The sequence below is a fragment of the Gambusia affinis genome, linkage group LG14 (genome assembly GCF_019740435.1).
Source record: "Gambusia affinis linkage group LG14, SWU_Gaff_1.0, whole genome shotgun sequence".
Taxonomy (NCBI): domain Eukaryota; kingdom Metazoa; phylum Chordata; class Actinopteri; order Cyprinodontiformes; family Poeciliidae; genus Gambusia; species Gambusia affinis.
Window position 1 is genome coordinate 6034557 of NC_057881.1, and position 24591 is coordinate 6059147.

A 24591-nucleotide genomic window follows, 5' to 3' on the forward strand; every position below is an offset into this window, starting at 1 on the left:
TTTCTTATCTGAATTATTGTCAAAATTTCCACTTAACTGTATATCTTGGTGCGTCTGAGTTTGTGATTTTTAAACATTAAATCGGCACGTCAGTAGATTTTTTCCCAAATATTTTTTGTTACTTTTTAGTTTTACTTGAAGCAGTGCTATTTTTACTTTACTATAATTTCTGGGTATTATGTCATCATTCATTATTACAAAACAAAAGATCTCTTTATAAGAAGAGGTAAATACATTTTTTCTGACTTTTCTAGATACTGTGCAGTGAAAAGGTATTTCCACTCTTACAGATTTATTCTTCTTTTGTTACACATGATCAAAATCATACAAAGATACCCCGATTAAAAAATTAAATAAGTTTTCAAATGATGATTTTATTCATGAAGAACAAAAAACAATCTGAAACATCTGGGATTTATGCTTGAAAAACTTATTAGATTAAAATAGATTTTAACTTTCTTAATCCTTCAGGAAGCTTCATCTGGGAAATTTGGCCTCCAGCAGCAGAATATCAACAGAAACAGCTAAATATTATATTTAAAAAGACAAAAATATAAGGAAAAAATATTAAAGGAAATGAATTAGAACTATATAAGAGACATGGAAAAGTAAATAGCAGAACTTTCACTCATCACTCATTATAATAAATTATTGAACAACAAGGATATGGGTGATGTTTTGTCCCAATTAGCATTTTATTAGAAATTATTCCATATTATTTGCAATCTGCTCCCTGCGGTCTAAATTAGATCTGCTTGCTGATCCTCTTCTTTGTGCTGCATCTTAATAAGTTTAATTTTGCAACACGGTTTCTCCCATTAACTTTTTTCATTTTGTTGTCAAAAAATGCAAAATTATTTCAAAATGTTAATTCAACAATCAGCTTATTTAAAAGATTTTGAATTGCAAAACACTTTTGGGCAGAGCTGACGATACGAGCTCAGAGTAACAAAAATAATTTTAATCATTTTTATTCTGGATGGATGGATGGATGGATGGATGGATGGATGGATGGATGGATGATGGGTGGATGGATGGATGGATGGATGGATGGATGGGTGGGTGGATGGATGGATGGATGGATGGATGATGGGTGGATGGATGGATGGATGGATGGATGGATGGATGGATGGATGGATGGATGGATGGATGGATGGATGGATGGGTGGATGGATGGATGGATGGATGGATGGATGGATGGATGGATGGATGGATGGATGGATGGATGGATGGATGGATGGATGGATGGATGGATGGATGGATGGATGGATGGGTGGATGGATGGATGGATGGGTGGATGGATGGATGGATGGATGGATGGGTGGATGGATGGATGGATGGATGGATGGGTGGATGGATGGATGGATGGATGGATGGATGGATGGATGGATGGATGGATGGATGGATGGGTGGATGGATGGATGGATGGATGGATGGATGGATGGATGGGTGGATGGATGGATGGATGGATGGATGGATGGATGGATGGATGGATGGATGGATGGATGGGTGGATGGATGGATGGATGGGTGGATGGATGGATGGATGGATGGATGGATGGATGGGTGGATGGATGGATGGATGGGTGGATGGATGGGTGGATGGATGGATGGATGGATGGATGGATGGGTGGATGGATGGATGGATGGATGGATGGATGGGTGGATGGATGGATGGATGGATGGATGGATGGGTGGATGGATGGATGGATGGATGGGTGGATGGATGGGTGGATGGATGGATGGATGGATGGATGGGTGGATGGATGGATGAATGGATGGGTGGATGGATGGATGGATGGATGGATGGATGGATGGATGGATGGATGGATGGATGGATGGATGGATGGATGGGTGGGTGGATGGATGGATGGATGGATGGATGGATGGATGGATGGATGGATGGATGGATGGATGGATGGGTGGATGGATGGATGGATGGATGGGTGGATGGATGGATGGATGGATGGATGGATGGATGGATGGATGGATGGGTGGATGGATGTTGTGTTTTGAAAATAATCTCTAAAATGCATCCTCAAATTTGAGCAAACAGATTATTAGATATTCTCGTTTTCCTGGAATTTCTGTTTAATCTTAACAGCTTTAATCTTAATAGTTATATAGACCTTTGTTATTTTCTATCATTTCTTTCTGCAATTGCAATTTTCCTGGAAGTGAACCAAAATATTCCAAATAATGCATTTCTAACATCAAAAGTTTGATAATTCCATATTAGTTACCAAATGTACAAGATGTCACTGCTAATACTTGCAGTAATCACCGATGGTGATGCATGCGAAGCATCGTATAGTTACTATAAGTCGTTTAGCTTCCTTCCTTCGCCTGGTGAAGAATCGCTCTGGTTACAGTAACACAAAAAAACACCTTGCTGGGATTTAACAGCCATTTGTCAGAAGCAGCTGGCAACAAATCCGACTTTTCCCGACGGAGGGGAACAAAGTTCAAGTGTTGACTCGCAGAGTCTGCTGACAAATCGCAGGCTGGGCTAATCCACAGCACACACACACACACACACACGCACACACACATTTCTGTTTCATATGCCTATTAACCCATGACATTGCTTGGTGACATATTCGGTGCTAAGCAGTCTGATGCTAATGGAAAAAATGAAGTCATTGTTAATCTGTGTGTTTGAAATTTTGCATGCATAAAAATAAATTAGGGAGGTTAATGCAAAGGGGTTGTTGTGGAGTGATTTACTCACCTTTTTAGTAATTCAAATTGCTTCACATTGACTTACTTAGGAGTGATGTTCCAACCAATTAAGGTTGAAGTGTTATCTGTGTATATTTCAGTTGTTTTTTTTAATGAATTAAAGGTTAATATGGGCTTAAGGTTTAGGCTGCAGCAGTGCATGTAAATAGAAGCTGATTTTCTGCCTTCGGCTTCAGGACTAATGTACAAGTGTTCCTAGAAGAGTGAATGCTGTTTGTTTCATGTAACTAGAGTTGTAAATATTCACAACTCTGCAGTGTGAACCGCAGCTCACAGAACATCAGGGGCCAAGTTGTGGAGAAGTTTAAAGAGGATCTATTATGCTAACCTTATACTTTGTTTTTGTACTTTTGTTTTTGTTTCTATTGCTTCTAAAAAAAAAAGCCCAAGTGCTGAAAAATAAAAACAGTCAGCTGGTTTTTGGCAATGATTCAACGTTTCTGGTGTTCAAAACCTTCGGCATGTAACGTCACAAATCACCTAGCAACCCCAGCTGAGCCCAGCTCGTTACCCAGCAACCCAAGTTGCGCTCCAGCATGTTTGGTCAGCTGGTTTTACTGCTGTATCTCTGTACAATGGCTGCTGGAAAAGACAAGAGTTTTGTTCTTGACTTACCATCCACAAATCACATGCTGCATTCTTGTTGGTTGTACAGGAGGCTCAACTTCTGCTTTTCTAAGACATACAATTGCATAATTGTGCATCTGTTTGCAGCCATTTTCACATGCAAGTGTAAACATTGAGTTGGGGGAGTGGAGGTGGGAGGGGGGCGTGTCCAGCAGCAGCTTATTTGAATTTAAAGTGACATCTCATTCTGAAACTAGACCAACCTAGAAATAGAATTTAAGAATGATTTTGTGCAAAAAATGTAAAAAATATTCCTCAAAAGTTTTCATGTCGGATGGTGGAAGCGGACGAGTTGAAGTGAAATATCCACCTTTCTGCATAAAACATGGCAACAAACAAACGTCTGACCAATCAGACTTCGTTCTGTTAAAATAGTTTGACCTAAAATCAATATTTTGTATGTAATGTATCCTGATTAATGTCCAGACTGCTGCCATGTTGACAATAATTTGTTAAAAACAATAAATATATATTTGAATAAAAAAGTTAGCAGCATTAATGCTAAAGCAATAGCATAAACATTACTAAATGTTATTAAAGCTAAAACGCTACACCAACATAGAAAACTAATGCTAACATACTAACGTGCTGATTTCAGTCATTTAGCAGGTATTCATTTAAAATACCTTTAAAATATGAGAAGTTTTGTGTTTTTGTATTTTCATGTAAGTGTTGTTCACCTCCTTCATGTGTTTGTTTTAAACTTCTCATCAATAAAAATTCATCAATAATAAAATAATTTAATCTGGGCCTGGTGTCGAGTTTGGCAGGCGAACAAAATCAAGCATTTCTCTTCACACATTTACATCGTTTACTTCATTTTTATTGGCCATTTACGATGACAAATGTGCTTAACGGAAACCCACATAAACATATATAAAAAAAACTATTTTCAAATCAACAACCGGATGTTACTACTGGTGGAAAAGACGAAAACAGGAAGTAGTTAGAGGTTCATGTTTCTTTAACGACTTATTGCATGAAGAAACTTTTTCACGTGGGATTTTAACGACCTTTCTTATTACCGCAGTGGCGTCAAACTCATTTTCATTTTGGGCTTTATCAAAAATCTGAATGTTCTTAAAGGGCCGGTTGTGCCAGAATGTACTGACAAAACCCATTCAATTGCTAAAAATATTAATAAATGCTTCTTAAAATGAAACAATATTCAGCATTTTTTCAAACTGATTGAAAAAACAATCCAAAAATCCATCCACTTTTTATTAATCGCTGTATTGGGCACAGACTATAACTTGACGTCAAATAAGACTAAAGGAGCGATCGCTTCAACCCAATGTTTGTGGCCAAATTTGAAGAAAAAAACAAATCTATGAAATCACAAAAGAATATGGGGAAATGTTGATTTTGTGTGAATTTTGCAGATTTGTGAAAAACTGGAGGGAATCATTGATGGTCTAGAGCAGACCTGGGCATTTTAAGGCCCGCGGGCCAGATATGGCCCGTTGGGCATGCCTGTCCGGCCCGCGTCCCCCCAGTCAAAACAAAACACCGTATTTTCGTGTGCATGCGACACAGCTGTCTTTTATTTTGAAAGGGCTTGACGCACCGTTTATGAATGCACGTACGTAAATGCTAACGCACAGCAACAGGTGATGCTAGCAGCCGAATACACGATCCCCACAAAATGTCATCTCACGGTAAAAAAAGAAAAGTTGATTCCGAATTCTGCATTTTTAACAAGGCATGGACAGCGAAATATTTCTTTATTGAAGTCAAAGGCAAGGCCGTGTGTTTAGTTTGTGGTGCGCAGGTGGCTGCGTTAAAGGAATATAATATCCACCGTCACTATGTGACCAAACAGAAGAGATACAAGAACTTTTCAGAGAAAGAGCACATCACTGAGTCGTCTGTACTCGTAGCCAAGTTGCAAGCTCAACAAACACTTTTTACAAAACGCCTGGCATCTAGAGGAGCTGCAGTCAAGGCAAGTTTTGTCATATCCCACAAGATTGCTAGGAAGAGCAAACCTTTCTCTGACGGAGAGTATATTAAGCAGTGCTAATATGTCCTGAGAATAAAGACGCTTTTGAGAACATCTCCCTCTCCCGCCGCAAACGTAACGAGAAGGATTGAGGACATCGCGACGAACCTGGTGCTGCAACTGAAAGACAGCGTGAATGATTTTGAGTACCGGTATTTTTCCCTGGCTTTGGATGAGAGCTGTGACATACGGGACACTGCCCAGCTGCTCATCTTCGCGCGGGATCAATGCAGAATTTAGCATCACGGAGGAGCTGGCAGGCATGCGGTCAATGAAAGGGACAACAACAGGGAGTGAGCTCTTAGTAGAGGTAAATGCGTGTCTGGAAAGCTTGGGTCTGAACTGGGACAAACTGGTGGGCGTGACAACAGATGGGTGTCCAAATCTCACAGGAAAAAAAAGTTGGTTTATTAAAGAGAATCCAGGACAAAGATACTTGAAGCTGTCTATTCCTTGTAGTATTTCAGTTTTGGTTCTTACAAGTTTTCAAGTCATTACAGTTTCATTTTGTAATTACATTTTGTAATGAGTTATTTTAATGTTACCTAAAGTGATATTAAACTCTTTAAGTTTCTGCTGTATTTAAAGTACTTTGTTTTCCCATTCATTTGCATCTGATTGGAGGTACTTTTGTGTTAGTCCTTCAAGTTGCAGCACTGCAGGTTCGTCAGGCTTTTTCCAACACTTAAAACCATTTATTGCTCATATATGCAGTTGATCAGTTGATTAATATAACACACACCATTTCAATTGTGGAGAGATTAAAAAGTTAAAAATAAATGCAGATGTGATATTTTTTTAAACTATTAATTTGATAGTATTAATTCTCACTTCAGCCAAACCACAAATTAATTTTTATTAATATTTACTGAATATTCTTCTTAACAAAAGAATATGATTTAAATATTTTATTACAACAAGAGGTATGAGAAAATGAATAATGAGTCAAGATTAAATTTGAGTCATTGCTGGATCGGCCCTCCAACATATTTCAGATTTTTCATGCGGCCCCCTGAAGAAATTAATTGCCCACCCCTGGTCTAGAGAGCCACATAAAAAGCTACAGCGGGACAGATTTGGCCCCCGGGCCTTGAGTTTGACACGTGTGTATTACCGCAATTGTGAAAATGTGTGAGAATGTGGACAAAGTTTCGTAACGGAAAAGCAGCTAAACAAAAAAAATCACATGTGGATCACACAAATTTTACACGTGAATGATGTGAATCACATGTGAAAGCACATGAATACGTGTGATTTTGGAACGTTTCGTGGTAAAATCACATGTGATTCACACATTTCCACATGTGATCACATGAAAATCACATGTGAAAACGTGATTTTTTTGTGTGATTTTCACATGTGACTCATGTGAATCACGTGATTTTACCACGAAACGTTCCAAAATCACACGTATTCATGTGCTTTCACATGTGATTCACGTCATTCACATGTAAAATTTGTGTGGATCACATGTGAAAGTCACATGTGATCCACATGTGATTTTCATGGGATTTTTTTGTAAGTGCGATTTTGGCTCTTAGTATTAAGTTGCTGCGCAGCCTGTTGTGTCAAAGTCCTCATGTTCTGCATGTTACCTAATAATTGTTCCCTGGTTGTCATCTGGCTCTGTTTCTTTCTGTATTTCTGATTCTACAGGCTGGGGACCTCAGCTGTGTCCTTATTTACATGATTGCGTCTTTGACTTTCAGAAAGTGTCTCTTGTCCAGGCGCTGCTGACAGGCAGACGGCTGCTTCTTATCCAGGAAGACAGAGACGTCTGTGTGCGTTTCATAGCCGCTCGCTCCTCGTGTCAGGCTGTAACAGTGCAGTCAGAGGGAATGTGTGTAGGTTCTCTGATGCAGCAGGGGGTCCACGCAGCGTCCCGCAGCACTTTCTCTCTGTGTGTGAGCTGTGATGTTGCAGTGGTTGTTCAGTTTCTGCCTGCAGGAAAAGTCAGGGGGTTGTTGTCATTCAAGGCTGCAGCATCACATGCTGAGAAGGCTGTACTGTGCCTTTAAATAGCCCGGAGTGTACAGTGAGCTAAAGAGACAAACATGAAAATATACTCAGAGGAAAAGAAGCTAAACTCAGCTGGTAAACACAGGTTGTGGAATCAATGTTTATTTTAATATTTCAGTTTTAATGGTGCCTGAAGTCAGTAGGTGTTAAAGTGATGAATGTATTTCCTACAAATATTAATATTGTATTTCACAGCAGCTGCTTTGCATTAAATATAACAGAGAGATCGTCACAATTACAGTGGCGCCAGTGGAGGCAATCCTAACTCTACGGAAGACAATTAGGGACAAAAACACATAATTCTGACTTCCTTCTAGAATTATTTTTCTTTAAGAATTTTTTCCCGTAAGAATTCTGGATTTTCTCAGAGAATTTTTACCATTTTTTTTTCTCAGAGATCTGATGAAAACCAGCCTGGATAGTTTTTTGTTTTGGCCTTAATCCTCTTCTGTATACAGTTTTTCTCATATTTCTGTCAGATCGACTAGTAAAAAAAGCCTGGGCTCACACCGGTGTGTTGTTTAGAAAACATTTGCACAATAAACTCGGACCTTTTGGCATGTTTTCTCTATTTCTTGAGCTGTTGTTATTAGTAATTAACTTTAGTAAAACAGTTAATTTCATGTCAATCCAACTGCAGGGTTTTTCTGTCTGATGAAAAATCAACCAGTCAGAACAAAAAACTCTTTATTCTGTTATATTTAATTTATTTCTGTCCCTGACGATGATTTTGGGGAAGACTGATTGTGAAGTTAACACACAGGGTGCTTTGATTATAATTTTTAAGAGAGACAAGAAAGAAATGTAAAAAAAAAAAGTTTGAGAAGTGTGTAAAGAAAAAAGTTTTGAAAAAACTTGAAAGCTCAGAAAAGACACTATCAGTATGATGTACACACTCTGTGTAGAAATACACACCATTTAACAAAGCAAGGAGGGAAAAGTAAAAAAGAAATCAGGCTTACAAACATCTTAAACAATCTGGAGGAAAACCATCAGAAATTTACCATATTTAACGTTTATCCTAAATTCCCAAGAAATGAGAAAGAAACCTGCTTCTTACTTCATTTATCTATTTATTTTCCACAAACCTGCATGGAAAGATAAAAAAAAGTGGAATAAAAATGACCACAATGTCATTAATGTGTTATTGTAAGAAGGCTTTGGGTATTTATTTGCAAAATGTGATATTTTTTCAGTGCTTTATGTTCTAAAATTCAGTTTTCTTTTCTACAAAATTCTACAAATTAAATTTTTGTATATAGATAATTAGTTCAAAAACCATCAAAAATGCTGTTTTGTCATCACAAATACATAGTCTCTACACTGGAGCACATCGCATTTTAGTGTGTGTGTGTGTGTGTGTGTGTGCATGCAGAACAGACATCTGAATGTGTGTGTGAGGGTAAGAAATGAATTGTTAATTGCATGAATAAAACTCCATCATCTCCGTGCCGTCAAATCCAAACTGGAGGCTCAGTGAAACTACATCATCTTCTAATTGAATTCTGTCTTGCATGAAAGCCGGACAAACACACACACACACACACACCCACACACACACACACACACACACACACTGTAGAAACAGCGGAGCAGTAAATTGATTGAATGAATAATCCAAAGTTTTATTCATTGTTCTTCCTCTTGTCTCGGCTTCCTGAAATTAAAAATTAAAATTGATTCATTAAATTTACAGCATCTGAAACTAGTGACAGCTGGTTTGTTAAAAAAGTTCAATATTAACTAGACGGGTGCAACCATTGCAGGTTTACAGATTTATCAATAACACAGAGATCGTAAAGATTAGCACATCACATTACAGCGCAGTTTAGTGTTTTCTTTTTTACTAAACACTTTCGAGCTCCAGTGCTTTAGGTCTCTTTAAGAGATTAAAGAAAACGTGTTTGTTCCTCGGTTCTGCAGACAAATGAACCGGCCAGTCGGTCCAGTTGCTGGAGAACAGAAGAGACGGCTTCATCACAGGCTGGTTTTATAGAAAGCTTTGTTCTACCTGAGTTTTGTGCTTTCCGTCTCTCAGATTAACACCTCAGATTTAAGAACTAGCCGGCAGGTGTGGTCCTAACCTGTTTGGTGCCTTGGGCCAACGACGCCCCCCCATTGCAAACACACTCTATTTCTTTTAATATTTCATTTAGAAACATGGAGGAAAGTAGAACACTGCTAAAACACACACATAACAAGACACAAACACTCTGTGCATCTATCTATATATGTCTCCCACACAGACATATATAGATAGATACACAGCAAAAACCCAAAATCTTTTTGCTGTGAATTTTTTGTCTAGTTTCTAGTGCAAATATCTGTAACTTACAAGTAACTTTTTAGCCAGATATAAAGGCTTGTTTTAAGTAAATACTTTCTTAACATTGATGAAAAAGTTCTTGTTTCACTGGCAAGGGGCACTGCGCCGTTACCTAGCAACCCCAGCCCGTTACCTAGCAACCCAGTTCCCGATTATTGAGGTTACATTCTTGAGGTTTTTGAAACGGCTCATTTTACAGACACCAAGAAAACATTAACTTTCCTTTTTTTAAGTGCTTTTGTTGTTTTTAGAAGCAGTTTTGACCCGAATGGAAGAACAAAAACTGTATAACTGATTATACAAATAACCTTCAAATACTGTTAAACTTTAATATCATGTTTATTCTTATATTGGTAGTTGTTTTATACCAGCGTTTCCTAACCGGGCACACTGTCCTACATGTTTTAGAGGTTTCCCTGCTTTAATGATTCAACTGATTGCAGTTCAACAAACTCCTGTTAATCAATGATCAATTGAAATCAGCTGGACTGAAGCAAGGAAATACCTAAAACAGAGAGCCCTGAGGACCGGGGTTGGGAAACACTGTTTTATATGAAAATAATTTGTTTTCTGGGAGTTATAACTCATCTGTTTGTCTGTCTAGTTGAAACTGTGACAGTGAGGAAACAAACAAGAGTCTGGCACAGAGCAGCGTCTCGTACAGCCGACAGTATTTTATTTTCAACTCTGAATTTTGTGCCTTCCTCTATATATTCTTCTCTCATCTTGAGTTTTAAGAAAGAGAGTTTCTTCTCTCACTTTCTGATGGTAAACTGAAGTTTATTGTTTTTCTATATCTGTTTATAAGACTGCAGTGCTTGAAGCTCAAGGTATCTTTCTGTTCTCCAGATTCAGTGAACAGAAGTTTGTTTCCTGCTTTATTCGCAGTATTTGTGTGGAAGTGATGAAGTGATGAGCGTGAGCCGAGGCCGAATGGCATCATTTGAGTTTTATGTGAATATGCATTGCTCTGCAACAGTGTAAGAATGTGGAAAAATATGTTCTTTTTGTTGTATTTAGGTCACTAATCTTCTCCTATTAAACATCATTTTTCAGTATATTGATGAATCAATCCTGATCACTTTGAAATACCTTCAAATTAAAATCATACCTGGAGTGGTGAATTGAATTGAAGTAAGAAACAAGAAGCTTGTTCAGGTTAAGTATCTGCTCAGAGCTCCTGCAGAAGCCGGTTTCCCACACAGACTCTTCGTCTCCCACTGCACTCCCACTGCACTCCCACTGCACTCCCACTGCACTCCCACTGCACTCCCACAGGTTTTACAGTGAAAAGCTTCAGGAGGCTTGAGCTGCCTTGACATGCACTGAAAATCTTCAACCAATGATATTATAAACTGTAGAAATAAATACGAAGCTCTTCTTCTCTCTGTTTCAGTCAGAAATGGTTCAGTTGTTTACAACTGGATTATTACTCCAATCAGTTTCTGTGGTTTTAATAATTAAACAGTTATTGACTCCTAATTTATGACATTATATTATTATAATAATGCTTTTATCTTCTGCTTTGCATTGTGAACAGACTGTCTGAAAACATAACAATTGTTGCTTTAGTCTTACGCTAATTTTTTCCTAATTCCAAATTCCTTAATTAAATTTGTTTTTTAAATAAACATATTCACACTGAACTGTGATATAACTGCATCATTTTGTTATTTACAGGCCATTTCACAGTTTTAGTTTTTATGCTTTTTATGTCACTCAACAACTTATTTACTAGCTCAAATAGTTTGACTGAAGTATTTTAACTTTGAGGTGTTTTTGGATAGAAGTTGGTTGTTTTTATTTTGTGTAAATAATTAAAACAAGCAGATTTTATCCAGTACAACCATGAATCCTTGATAGATTAAGATCTAAAATGTATTAAATATTTTAAACGACCTGCTCATAGTTGATATTTTTTTGACCTCATGATGATTTAAATTTTCCTGCTGAAAGTTTTGTACCTTTCACTTTAAAGCTGCAGGATGTAACTTTAAATTTTAATAATTTTTTTTACATATTTGTTGAAACTGTTTCCATGTCTTGACAGTTTGGTATAAGACAGATAATCTGTGAACATATCAAGCTCCCCTGCTTTCTCCAAGTGCTAATTAGAAACAACCAGTCAGAGCCAAGAGGCGGTTCTTAGCGCTGTCAATCATGCTCGCCTCTGCACCCCCTTTTCTCTCTGCTACACTGCAGCTAGCAGAGGCTGCCGTTAATGCTAAGGCTAGTTAGCATAGCCACCGCTCATGATAAATGGTTTTGCTGAAACGGTAAATGATTTTCAGTGAGTACACAAGGTTTATTGACAGCGCTAAGACCCTCCTCCTGGCTCTGATTGGCTGTTTTAGGTCGGGAGCGGTTCATTTCTTCAGAAATATACCAAATAAAAAAAGAAACATATTTTTTATAAAAGTAAATGTAAGTTTTGTTAAGTCAGTAGTATCCAGAAACCAAGTTAAACCATGCAAGCTGAGCAAACTGACCTTGAAATCAGTATTAAATTAGCGGATTGACCCTTTAACTTTCCCATTAGCACAACTTGCCCGTCGTGTCACGGCAGAACCTCAGCAGAACCGCAGCAGAACCGCAGCCTCAGGATCACATTGACACAGATTGAAGAAGAACAGCGAGCTCAGCCCGGTTCTGAACTTCTCCCAGAACTTTTCTACATTTCTTTGATTTTACGCAGATGGTTCTTCAAAGGCTCCGGGCTTCGCTTGGCTGCGATGAGTCTTTATGGTTAGAGTGACACTTCTGAGGTCAGCATGATTTGTTCCATCAAATCTAATTACTTTTTTTTTTTTTTCAGCTTTCACGCATTTTCTGAGGCAGCAGCTGCAGCCTGGAGGGACTCTGGTGCTTTATATCCTCCAATGTGTGTGTGTGTGTGTGTGTGTGTGTGTTTAACCTCCACTCTGATGAATCAGCATAAAACAGCAGAGAGTGTAAATAACCACATGATGTGATAAACATCAGTTTTAAGGGATTAACTCCACTCTGACGCATCGGCGCTTTCTTTCAGGGGTTTCTCCTTTGTTTTGTTCTTGAACGAGTTGGGAAACTTGAAGGTGAACGGAATGAAAATGAGGAACGAGAGAAAAACCGGCAGTGAAATATTAACGAGGATGGCAGGAGGGAGTTTGAATACACAGACTCAGCAAATCCTTCACAGACGTTCTGCGCTCGTCTTGTTCAAACTAATCAAGTTTAGCTTTACGTGACGCATGTAAAGTGATATTTCATGACATTTTATATTAAAAACCCATGTGGTAATTTCTGCAGAGGTTTAGGTTCACCTTGCAGGACATGTTGGACAATGAGTCCAAACAGAAAAATCTAGAAAATGCTTTTATTCCTTTTACCTTCCAGACACAAACTTGAGTTTCAAGACGATAAAATCCCCTATAATCCAACTGTTTGTGCATGTAAACAGCTTAATGTTCATTTAATTTCTCACCTTCTGAATTTGGAGCTCCAAACCGAGCCTGAAAAAGAGATGACAAAATTTAAAGCCAATTGAGTTTGGCTTTAATCTCCACGTGGGAAGGAAATAAAAAGCTTCTTGCCAAAACGATGTGTTTAAAACTAACAACACCCACAATCCCACCCACAGACTGCTGGGAAGAGAACAACAGCGTGAGGGGAGAAATGAAGTTTGAAAGACACGGACTTAAAGAAACAGCCTGGCTTTCTGAGAACACTGAAAGCAATCCATGCTGTTGCAGGAAATACCCAATATCCTCCAACAGGACAAAGGTTGGCTCCACTTAACAGAACCTGCTGGAGCAGGTGGGTGCAAATCTGCCCACCAAACCAGTTTATTTAGAAAAAAAAATCACAATAGACACAACCTGAAACCAACAATCCACCGCCCAGTTGAATTAAACTGGGACCAGAGCTACCAAAGCACCAGAAACCTGTTCATGGGTCGTAATATTTTAGTCTAAGGGAGTGAAGAAACAATCATATTTATCAGGAGCCTCAGAATGAGATACTTAGGATCAGGAATTAACTTGGAAAAATAAAAGATCTCAAGAACTGAAACCTTCAGTTCATTAAAATAATAAATTAATCTTTAAAGCTGCAGAAACTTTTATTGAAAGAATAAATATTTATTATAATACTGTCAGTCTGTCATGGTAGTACGGTACGAGACGGATAATCTGTGAAAACATCAATTGGAGCCTGTAGGAGAGTCCTAGTGCTGTAAATCAAGTTTGTGTAGGTGCTGCTCACACCCTCCCTCTTGCTCTCTGCTATGCTACAGTTTTTGCCTGATAGCCAGGAATGCTAAGGCTAGTTAGCATGGCCTCTGTTGACGGTGGATAAACGGATTATTGTCTGTCGCCTCATATTTCAGCTTAAGTTGGAAAATCTCAATGTTTTGTATGTTAGCAAATTGTTTTGTCTTGTTTTTTGTTTTTGCCCAATTTTATGTTTCTTTTGTTATAAAATTAAGGCTGGAAAAAAAAAGAATCTACCAATCAGATTCATGACAGAAACAGAGCCAGCATGTCCTCAGTGCAGGTAAATATAATCCCTCAGCTTCTTCTTCATGAGTATTTGAAGAAGTGTAGACAAGCCGCCATGTTACCAATCAAAACAAGGTACTGAACAGGGCGGAGCCACTGAGAGTGAGAGCTAAGCACCGAAAGGAAAAAAAGTGGGAGTCGACTCTTTTGATTCATTTTTGAGCATGACCACATTAAACTGCGCGTACACAAGCATGATTGAGAGCGCTGAGACACTCCTTCCAGCTCTGATTGGCTGTTTTTGACTGGGATTTTTCAAAACCAGCTATTGTAGCACGAGAGGCAGTGGAGGAGATTTATTTTTTCACAAGCTACCTGCCTCACAACACGCTGACAAGAGATGGTGACAGTTATAACTTTTTCTTTTTATAAAAGTTACAGACTGCAGCTTTAATATGTTCAGTGAGAATGATTTGATGAAGTCAAACTGTGAAAATGAAAGCAAAAAGAAAAAACTGTTTTTTGAGACACAGAAATATTAGCATAAATTATTCAGAGGCCTTCTAAAGCCGGCCTCAGTGGTCTGGGGAATTCTGCTGTTTTTCTTCATGTCTGCCAGAAAGAAGAGTTTGGATTTTCTTTTTGCTCTGATCGGCTCCTACCTCCTGATTTCAGTTTCTTTATCTGAATTAATTTTTTTTCCCTGGCGTATCCCCTCTGCCTCAGATCATCTACCTGCACCGTTCCTCAGAAACTCACCTGGTGTCGCTCCTTTATCCTCTGGGTTCCTCGTTCAGCGGTTTTTAAAATCCTCTCTTTCTGGCTGCACAGCCTTGTTTTCCTGCAGGCGTCTAACTTCATGTTGCATGTTTCCTGTCGGCCGACTCGCTGCTTTGGCAGCGCCTCAGGTTTTGTTTTTGTGACATGAAGTTCATTAGTATTCTGCACTGACCTCCTGCTTGTTCAGTCCTGCATTTGGTTCCTGCGCTGACTTCTCACTGCAACAAGAATAAAAATCAATTTACATGTAAATGGGGTGTATTTTTCTTTCTTACTTTTTATCATTTCTCTCTGTGTACTGAGGAAAACCGTTTTCTTTGTTGCTTTGAGACATTGTTAGTAATTGTAATTGCAGACATTTGCAATATTATCAATGTGTATCAACATCATGTATGACAGATTTACAGGTTGTGAAACTGAAAGAAGTTAAATAAAATGTTTTATATTAAAAATACTCAAATATTTCCACATGGAAAGCAGAATCTGTGATTTATTCTGTAATTTATACTTTTTTCATTGTCATCTCTTAAAGAAATATAAGTAATGTTTTTATTGGTTGCTTTTATTGCTTAATTTTTTTTTCAGGCTTGTAGATTATTTCAATGTCATAAGTCAATAAATATGTTTTTTAAAACAGGAAATACGGCAAACATCAAAATAACACGATGGCATTCTGAGACAAATAAATCAACATTAAAGCCTTCAGCTGCACTTTTAGACAGAAATTATATTCCAGATAACAAAAAATCTGAAAGTTTTCAAATTAATTGGATTTTCTGAGTCGGTTCTGATGCACATGGGTCAGAATAAAAAACATTGTTATTGCTAAATTATGTTTTATTGTTATTAGTGAATGTGTGACATTTTTTGCACATTTGTAATGGAGACGCTGTTTATGTCAGCAGAATAACTTTGGTAAATATTCTGTGTAGAAACATAGCAGTAGTGAATGGAAGCAGCGTAAAGTCTCACTTTCTAAACATTATCAGTTGCAGTAGGTTTCCTGACATTTGGCCTGTAAAAATCTTCTTCAAGTAAATACTACACATTTAGTGGCTGAATCGATTCAAAGTACTCAGAATTGATCATTCATTTGGCTCAGACACCAAGAAAAAAAAAAACCTTTAAATTTTCTTAAATTATGTAATGCACAAACTTTCTGCACTTCTTACTCAAGAAACTTTATGCTCACAAATTAACAATCTATATTGTGATCTGCTTTTTAAGATTTTTTTCTGTTTAAAACAGTTTATATCCAGTGTTTCTCAAATTTGTTCAAATTTAACGTTTTGTTTTTCTTTGCAGAAATCTCCTATTTGACTCCTCTGCTGTAAAGATGGTTTTCAGTGGACAGATGAGGATGATCCCGAACTGAACCAATCAGAACCATCGTCTGAACATGGCGGACGACCTCTACAGCAGCACCTTCTCAGCCTCTGAATCAGACTTCCCCTCCTCCTCCTCCTCTTCCTCCGCCTCCTTCCTCACGCTCGAGCAAAGGGCGGCTTTCGTCTTCGTCCTCATCCTCTTCATTTTCCTCGGCCTACTGATCGTCCGCTGCTTCCGGATCCTTTTGGACCCGTACCGCAGCATGCCGTCGTCTACCTGGACGGACTACATGGAGAAGGACACGTTTGATTACCGGATTTCCTGACAGGCAGCCTGAGAGGCAGCAACCCTGACAACTCAACGCGTAAACTGAGGCAACGATCACATTGACCAATCATGGCACCAACACTAATGCACATTTTCTTGATTCTGTTTGTTCCACAAGTCAACCAGAGAAAATTTTAATTAACTATTAGTAAAAGAAATCGCAATCAGCTGAATCAGCTTCGGCTGAAAAAAATAGTAAAATAATCACTCTGCAAAAACACAAAATCCTACCGGGTGGAAAATTTTGGTCAAAAAGACAAATTTAACTTGACAGTAACTTTTTAGCAAGATATAGAAGCTTGTTTTAAGTAAATAATGTAAGTTAAACAATCTGTTAATGGAACAATATTGATATAGAAAGTTCCACTGGCAGATTTCACTTGTAACGGGAAAAACATCTTGTTATAAAGTGAAAAAATCTGCTAGAACTGGTTACTAGGAGACGGGCTGGGCTTGGCTGGGGTTGCTAGGTAACGGCTCTAGTTCTCCTTTCCAATGGAACTAGAATTTTTTCATCAATATCAAGGATTTATTTACTTACTTATTTCAAACAAGCCTCTATCTTGCTAAAAAGTACTTGTCAGTTTTGTCTTATTTCAAGTTTGCTAAGATATTTTTATTAGCAACCAGACAAAAAAAAAATACTTGGAAAGATTTTCTGTTTTTGCATTTCAATCAATCAATCCAGTTTATTTTGACTTCAGAGGTTCTGATGTGGATCTGAAACCGTTTTTTGGGGGTTTTTTTAACCTGGACTTTTGAACTAACAAAGAAAAAAGTGCATTTTGTGTTCTTGCTGCTTTACTTGTGATCGTTGTCTCACCCAGCAGGCGTCGCATCTGAGCAGAAACACACCAACGAGGCAGAGGTGGGCAGAGTATCCAAACATTACACTCAACTAAAACTATTTGGTAAAAAGTTTACTCAAGTACTGATCAAATTATCAGTCATTTAATATTTAAAAATTACATTATCAGTGGGTAGAGAATCCAGGAGTTTTACTCAAATAAGAGTAGAAGTACTGCATAATAAAATTACTCAAGTAAAAGTAAAAAGTAAATTTTTTCAAGTAGATTTAACTAGTTACCACCCAACTCTGCCTAAATGCAGTCAGTTTTGTTGAACGAATGTCAAAGAAATCCCATTTTCTTGCTTTCAGGAAGATTAGATTTGCATCATGTTTGGCAAAACCTGCAGCCGCTCTGATGAGCGCGACTCGCTGTAAATCGACGTCCAGTCCGGTTTCTGCTCAGATGTGGTGAAGGTTGCAGAAATCCCCGAGCTCTGCGGCTCTCCAGCATCACTGCAGGAGTCGGCAGCGATGCGTCGAATGTTGGAGAGGTGATTTCATCGACCGCCTGCTGGGCAACATGCTAGGGTTGCTGTCTCTCATGGGAGAAGAACTTATTTTTGTTGCTTTATATTTACTTTCAAAACTTATTAAGAGACTTTAAAGACTTGTTCAAACATTTTGTGAAGTTCATCTGGACGGCGAGGCGTTTAGTTTTTTGGTTTTTTTTAGCAGTGTATGGAGAGGAGGATGGATGCAGAGGAGGCGCAGGAGGTTGGAGGACAGAGTGAACAAAGCTGTGTTGAATCGGTTTGACTGCAGAGACGAGCCGGCTTCCAGCGGCTCGCTGCCAGTTGCTTAGTAACTGGTGTTTTCAGCTAAAGTCTACAGTCAAAATGTCCAAATTAAAGAGGACCTGAAGAAACAAGTGACCAAGCAAACGCATTCCTCCAGGGGACACGTTGTGTCGGTTTGCTACAGAAAGGGACGTCAGCGGCGGCAGCATGGAGTCTCGCTGCTTTACTGACATCAACAGGTGAGTCTGAGAAACGGCCTCCAAATGTCAAACACCAAGATGAGCCTGCAAAAGAAATTACTTTGATTCAGGCTTTTTGTTGTCCCCCAAGATGTCACTGAAGTACAGTACAACTCGGAGCTGGAACTGAGGGCCCGCGGGCCAAACACGGCCAGCCGTAAAGGTTTATGGGGCCCAGAGAGAGGCGTAAATAAAACCTTAAAAATCACAGTTTGTCAGTAAATAATATCTTATCAATCAAATGAAAGCAGTTCTCACTGAAGAGAATTAGGGCCACAAAAAATAAAAAGTCAGGTTTTTTTTTTCTCCTCAAAATTCTGACAAAAAGTCCGAATTTTGACTTTTAGTCTTCTAAGATCAATAGAATTGTGGAATAAATTCTAAGAAAAAAATAAAAAATTCTGGAGATAAAAAAGTCTAAATTTTGAAATTTGACGTTTGAACTGAGAAGATTAAAGCCAGAATTACTTTTTTTCTTCTCCGGTGGCCATAATCTTCTTCTGTGGTTTTTATTGGTAAAACGTCTACATAAGTACTGAGTAACTGATCAAATTATTAATCATTTAATATTTAAAAATTATCACAGACCAAAATTTTAAGTTAAGTGGAAATTTTGGGATTAGTGGACAATAATTTCTATAAGTAGCAAAAAACAACAAAATCCAAAATCAGTATTTTTTGCTAAAAAAAAAAAAAAATCAACTTTAATAAAAACTGCAGGTCTGTGTTTGGTGAATGTTTGGTTAAAAAATTTTCTAAAAATCTAGAAATTTTACTCAAGTAAAAATAAAAAGTACAGTGTAGTAAAAATACTGCTAAAATGAATTTTTCAAAAAAGTTACTCCAGTAAATGTAACTGGTTTCCACCCAAGTCTGTCTGTTCCCAGCTAACACTGCAAAATCACAAAATCCTGCCAAGTGTTTTGGCCCAGTTTCTATTGCAAATATCTTGTTCCTCTTGAAATTAACAAACTTCCACGTAACTTTTCAAAAGCTCGTTTTCAGTAAATAATTCCTTAATATTGATGAAGAAGTGCTTGTTCATCTGGCAGATAAATTCATTTATAACATGGGAAAAATGTCCTGTTATAAGTTAAATAACCTGCCAGTGGAACTAATAATAAAGTTATTTACTCAAAACAAGCTCCCATATCTTGCTGAAAAGTTGCTGTTATTTTGAGTTTGCTAAGATATTTGCACCAGAAACTAAACATTAAAATACTTGGTAAGATTTGGTGTCTTCCTAAAACCCCCAACTATTATCTGAAACTAGATTAACGGCAGGAGCAGAAAACAGATCGTTAGATGCGATTTTGCATTCGCCAGACCAGCTTTTCCTTCGCTTTCCTGCGTCTTTCATGTATATTATAATTCCACGAGGCTTTTGCAGGCGCAGCAGAGCGGCGGTGATGTGTATCTGTTTCTGTCTTGCAGTGGGGCCCCCCTCAGGCGACCTGCACACACTCTGCTGTAATGGGCCTCCTCATGGTTGGAGGTCTCCTGTCAAATCTCGGAGCTGAAAACCCCCCGGAGAAGAGCGAGGGTTTGAAGTCGGAATAAAGAATCAGAGGGAGGAGAGAAAGCAGCTCTCCTCTGGGCTTTTTCCCGCAGCCAGGTGTGAACGCTGGACGGTGGCGCGGTTCGCTTCCTGAGTGGATGAAGACATCAAAGTACAAACCTAAACACAGTGGACAGAATCCTGTTTTATTCTCAAAGAACTCGGTTTAGACGGTCCAAAAAGAGAGGTGCTAAACCTCAAACTCACCGTAAAAACACTAAATCTTACAGAGAATATTTGATTTAGTTTCCAGTGCAAAAATCTTGAAATAAGACAAACTAACATAAGCAACTTTTTCAGCAAGGTATTTTAAGTAAATAATTCCTTAATATTGGTGAAAAAGTTCCAGTTCCAGTGGCAAGGGGAATTAAAGCCGTTGCCTAGCAACCCCAGCCAAGCCCAGCTCGTCTCCTAGCAACCAGTTCTAGTTCCACTGGCAGAAGTAAAATAATCCACCGCTGGAACTTTTTCCACCAAAATTAAGGAATTATTTACTTTAAATAATATGTTGCTGAAAAGTTAGTTTTAAGTGAGTTTGTATTATTTCTAGTGGAATAAAACATTTACACTAGAAACTGGACCAGAAATTCTTGGTAGGATTTTGAGTTTTTGCAGTGCTGAAACCAACTTTTAGCTTTTTTTCCCCCCCTTGCAGATGGGCAGAAAGCCTGGAGCGATCTTCCTCCCTCCTCCTCCTCCTCCTCCTCCTCAGCAGGACCCAATCTTCTCTTCGCTTGGTAAATCTTTAGGTTTCTGAAGGTCACCGCAGGGGGGCTTCACTGCGAGGAAGGTGACCGAACCTTTGCCTGAAAGGAACAAAAAACTGACAGAAAGTTTTACAGGATGGTTTTCATTTTTTAAATTTCCTCTCTGAGGGAGAAGGAGACTTTTCTTCCTGTCCTTGTCAGATCCTCTGCTGATTGAAATCAGCATGATCAGGTGGAATCGAGGAAATGAAATCTTATCAGTTTGATCATGACTGGATTTTATTGGGTTAAAAGTTGCAGGAAGGATTTTTTTTGTTTTGTATAATTATTATTATTATTATTAAGTTCTGGAGTGCCTCCCGTCAGTCCCAGACGGAGATCTCCAACGGATCAGAGATGGAGAATGAAACTATTCATTCATTTATTCATTCATTTATCCACCCACCTCCCATCAGGGCGCCTTCAGATTGAAGCCGTAACCATTGAACAGTTTCTTAAACACATTTTTCCATTTAATTACAGAAAAAATCACCGTCTCTTCACTCTCATTAACTCAACGTCTGTAATTGCTGTTTAATGGCAGTTTGTGGTTTATAAAATTAGCTTCTCAGCCATGAATCAACTGCTGTGTTTAACAAAGTCTATATTTTATATCTTTATTTATAATTAAGATCTAAATTATCTGCAAAAGTTTCAGATAAATTCTCTTATTTGCCTCACAGAAAACCTGACAGTGGGTATTAAAAGTCTAAACAACCATGTAAAATTTCAGCTTTTATGATGCAAACATAACTTTATTTTTTAAAAGACCTTTTAAATGGTGACACTGATTTTCTACTATCATGAGTTTTAAGGTGATGATTAATTCTGAAAACAGGATTAAGAAAATTTCAGCATTTTCAGTTATTTATTTGTTATTCCCCCTTCAAGATTTCAGTACCTAAAGGGAGATATATAAGTGAGAAACTTTAATCTCAAAATTCTCAGACTTGAAAACTCAATCTGGGATTAAACTCACAATTTTCACTTTAAAATAATAAAAGTTAACTTTTTTTTCTCTGAATTATCACTCTAAACTCAGAAATCTGACTTTTTTTCCCAGAATCAGTCCATGAGACAAACATGGTGTTAACACTGAAATCTACCAAATAAATTTTGCACAGGCTTTGAGTGCAAGTTATTTATTTAGTTATTTATTTGAATCTACATTAAATTATTCAGTTGTTAGATAAAAATCAAAGTTTGGGACTTACAGTCAAAAATGTATTGATTTTTTTTGTAGGTGGCACTAATCCTCTTCCATATAATCACACTGAATATGGATTTAAACAAAAAACGAAAACCTGCCATTTCAACGTGAGTGTACAGGTTTTTATACCCACTCTTGTACAGCAGAAACTTTTATTTTCCACGTGTGATGAGACTCATAACCACATGCCTGTCTTGTAAACTCACTCAGAGAGGAAATGCTGCGCTGCACAAACTACTGCTGACTGTCCCAGCGTCTCACTGCCAAACTAAACCCGTTCCTCTCCTCCGTTCCTCCGTCCTCACTGCCGATTTATACCTTTACTCACTTTATCTCTCCTCTCTCCACTTTCATTGGATTTTTTTAATCTCCGCTGGCTTTACCACCTTGACAGGTAAATACATTTGAGTTGCTAAAGCTCATAAAGGAGTAAAATGGTGATAAAGGAAGAAAATAATTCTCCAAGACGTCTCAGTGTCTTATCTTTTCACTTGCTCTCGCGCCTGTCTCCTCTTGAAAGAGCTAAAACTCTCATTACTCCGCTGTCAGCTGCTGCAGAAAGAAAGAAAAAAACCTGTGTAGGTTTTTTCACTGCAAAAACACAAAACCTTACCAAGTATTTTGGGTCTAGTTTCTAGTGCAAATATCTTAGGAAACTTGAAATACGGCAAACTAAATTAAAATAAACTTTTCAGCAAGTTGTACAGAAGCTTGTTTTAAGTAAATAGTTCCTTATTATTGATGAAAAAATAGGTTTTTTTCTATTAGCAGGCAAATTTTTTTGGGGGGAAATGTTTTTTTATAAGTGAAAAAAATCTGCCACTGGAACTGGTTGCTAGGAGACGGGCTGGGGTTGCTAGGTAACGGCTAGAGTTCCCCTTAGCAATGAAAGTAGCACTTTTTCACCAATGTCTAAGTGCATTTTTAGCGAGATATAGAAGCTTATTTTCAGTAAATAATACTGATTTTAAGAAAGTAGTTCCATCTGCAGATTATTTAATTCATAACGAGATTTTCTCCCCATGTTATAATTTATATGCCAGTAGAATAAGCACGTTTTCATCAATGTTAAGGGATTATTTACTTAAAACAAGCCTCTATATTTTGCTGAAGATTTACTTTTAAGTTAGTCTGTTGAATTTCAGGTGTTGTAAGTCATTTAAACTACTTGGTAAGGTTTTGAGTTTTTGCAGTGTTACTGAAGTTGGACTAAGGTGCTTTAATGGACGGTTGCTTATTTTTAAACATCCAAAAAGCCACACAGTGTGTTTAAGTTGACATTGAGACAATTTTTTCTCATTTTCTGTGAGATAAATTGTATTTTTTTTTTTTTTTTTTTAGTTTTGGTCATCAGAGACTCAAGACAATCATTTATTTTTAAAACATAATTTTAACTGGTATTTAAACTAAACCTGTAATAAAAGACGTTGGCAGAAAAAGCTAAACTAAATATCAAGTAAAATACAGTAAGATGGTAACGGCTGAACTGAAAATGATCTAAAATAATTAAAATGACGGTGGAGGGATTCAATATAATCATTCAGGATGAGTTGTAATTTACTTTATTCATTTAACATTTGCAACATGAGATCATTAAACTTGTTTTTATGGGATACTGAGAATAAATTATAACTTCTTTAGCCTCTCCAAGAATTTAGGCAAAATGTTTAGCTATTAAAAAAAAAAAAAAAATTTGTGGTATTGTCAACATTTCTTTCAAATTTAAAGTGTCCAGAAAATATGCATCTTTTACAACATTGACTGTTTTTAGTGGATATTGTCTGATGCTTGTATCTATTTATGGAGACCTGGATTCTGTCCTTTTCTAAACTGCATTCTGCATATTAAGAAAAAGAAATGTTTACAGCTCATAGCAAAAACGTCGCGCTCAGTCTGACGGATCTACATGGAAATGTCTGCGCTCTGATTTCATGATGGAAGGATACGGAAATGGAAACGTTTACCAAAGGAGATGTTGCTTTTAGGCTTCAAATGCATAAGATTAAAAAGACTTAATGAGAAAAATATGTCAGTAATAGAAATGGGTGAAAACTACAGAAAAGGATTGGAGCCTTTGGAAGAAAAATTATTTTGACCTTAAAGTCATAATTCTTAATCTCAGAAGTCTGATTTTAATTTCAGAAATCTGCCTTGGTTTAAACAGAATTTTGACTTTAATCTCAAAAAATTTTAATCTCAGTATTCTGACTTTTTTAAAAAAAAAATCTTGACTTTAATCTAATAATTCTGTCTTTTCTCCAAATCTTAACTTGTTTAATCAGAATTCTGACTTTAATTTCAGAAATGCGAGCTTTTTGCTTTTCTGTTTTTCTTTCTTTTTTTGCAGAATTCTGACTTTTTTTCTTGAAATTCTTAACCTCTGAACTCTGACTTTTGACCTTAAAGCCAGAATTCTGAGGAAAAAAGTAAAAAATAATTTCTTTGGTAACACTTTATTTGACGGGTTGTGAATAAGACTGTCAAGACACCGTCATGAACATGAAGGAGTCTTCATGAATATTTATGACTGTTGTAATAAAGTGTCATTTGGTGAATAATAACACTTTTAATACAAAGTTTACATTATTCAAATTGTGTTTGTTATGACATTAAACTTTAAAA

At 37.4% G+C, this 24591-nt stretch overlaps 2 long non-coding RNA genes across 4 annotated transcripts in view; both read left to right on the forward strand.

Moving 5' to 3' along the window:
* The window catches only part of LOC122843605, a 28514-nt gene extending 16144 nt beyond the window's left edge, over positions 1-12370 (forward strand). The window contains exon 3 of the long non-coding RNA XR_006372746.1: positions 12255-12370. This is a non-coding gene — a long non-coding RNA (uncharacterized LOC122843605). The remainder of the gene's footprint in view (positions 1-12254) is intronic.
* A 4253-nt stretch (positions 12371-16623) lies between these two features.
* LOC122843604 lies at positions 16624-22635 on the forward strand. Of its 3 annotated transcripts, none has more exons than XR_006372742.1 (3): positions 16624-18455; positions 19890-20200; positions 20669-22635. It is a non-coding gene; the product is annotated as an uncharacterized LOC122843604 (long non-coding RNA). The 3 variants fall into 3 exon arrangements; XR_006372744.1 differs by having other exon boundaries at positions 19890-20070; XR_006372743.1 differs by lacking the exon at positions 20669-22635 and having other exon boundaries at positions 16624-17497; positions 17789-18455; positions 19890-20132.
* Positions 22636-24591: the final 1956 nt, after the last annotated feature.